This window comes from Egretta garzetta, unplaced genomic scaffold, assembly GCF_000687185.1.
Source record: "Egretta garzetta isolate BGI_Z169 unplaced genomic scaffold, ASM68718v1 scaffold14, whole genome shotgun sequence".
Taxonomy (NCBI): Eukaryota; Metazoa; Chordata; class Aves; order Pelecaniformes; family Ardeidae; genus Egretta; species Egretta garzetta.
The window spans coordinates 7358099-7359487 of NW_009259588.1; the positions used below are offsets into that span (position 1 = coordinate 7358099).

At 44.1% G+C, this 1389-nt stretch overlaps 1 protein-coding gene and 1 long non-coding RNA gene across 2 annotated transcripts in view; one reads left to right on the forward strand and one right to left on the reverse strand.

Annotated features, from left to right (window-relative positions):
- PHACTR1 (phosphatase and actin regulator 1) overlaps positions 1–1389 on the reverse strand; it is a 313243-nt gene that overhangs the window by 171290 nt on the left and 140564 nt on the right. The gene's annotated exons all lie outside the window — the stretch shown is intronic.
- LOC118452199 overlaps positions 55–1389 on the forward strand; it is a 22276-nt gene continuing 20941 nt past the window's right edge. The window contains exon 1 of the long non-coding RNA XR_004841882.1: positions 55–65. This is a non-coding gene — a long non-coding RNA (uncharacterized LOC118452199). The remainder of the gene's footprint in view (positions 66–1389) is intronic.

Genomic DNA, 1389 nt, shown 5'->3' on the forward strand with positions numbered 1-1389 from the left:
GTGGAGGCCCCATCCCTGGAAACATTCAAGACCAGTTTGGACGGGGCTCTGAGCAACCTGATGGAGTTAGCGGTGTCCCTGCTCCTGCAGGGGGGTTGGACTAGATGACCTCTAGGGGTCCCTTCCAACCCAAAACATTCTATGATTCTATGATTTTCTCACAGTTATATTATGTCCATGAAAAACTAGAGCAGAACAGGTAAATTTAAAGTATGGGTGGTCGCAGCTTGGGCGCAGCAGCAGAGAGCGGACTGGCCTCTCAATGCTAATGATCCCACCAACCTTCCTTCAGTGCTCACTTCAAGACCTGAAGTTTTCCCCGGGAGATGTAACTCTCATCTGGGCCAGGTCTCCAGTGAACTAGCTTGGCCTTTGGGAAATAGAGAAAGTGCATTTGGGTAGTTACATAATTTGGATCTTTTCACTCTACTCTGTACAACTGCCTACGGTAGCAGCAATGAAAGGAGAAAAGCCATTGCTTCTTTATTTTCTTCCTTCTCTAAAAATGTGATCCTTCCCCCCCACTCCCCATTCTTATTCTCAGCCTTTTATTATTTTGGATATTTCCCAAAGATACAACACTACTTTCAGGCTCTGTTTGGTTTTTGTTAATTAAAACTAAGATGCCCCAGAAGCCTCTTATGCTTAAACACACACCTTTCTTTCCTATTCACTTTTTTCAGATACAGATAAAATACTCAACAGAGGTGTCATCTACAGTTCCCTATGCACCTCCCCTTCCCCCCGCCCTGAGAAGAGAAGAGCAGAGCAGAGCCGAGCCAGTACGGCACAGTTGAGCATAAAATAATACCTCAAGTCTTGGCTGTCTGGATCAGCAGCATGCAGGCAGTAAAACTGAAAGAAATCTCATTATCATGACATAACAGTCAATTATAATAAGCAAGATTTAATGTTAAGTACGGCAGCCTGATTAATCTGCAGATATATCTATTAGTGGGAACGGTGCTCTACAAGTTTCAAGTTTTAGTTCATTGCACCACATTAAGCAAAAGGTGGGAAAGGTACAAGGGGAGCCAGATTTCATCCCCTGCGTAATTGTGCTGACTCCAAAACCAGATCCCTTTCATTCCTGGAAAGGCTCTGACGATGTCAAATCCATGTGGAGTCTGAGGGCTTCTTCTGATCATCATTTTCCAGCAATATATTGAAGGGCTTTTGCTTTTTGTTTTTTAAGCGTTTTCCCAATGCATTTCTCAGCGTATATAAACGATCAAAATGAAAAAGGCAAATGCTCCGTGCTTCAAAACATTTTGGGTTGGATTTGCACTTGAACAGTCAGGCTTGAGTGCCTAAGGGCAAAACACGCCACGGAAAGTACGGCTTGCAGCTCAGCCTGCCATTACATCCAGAAAAGGGGGGGGGATTTTG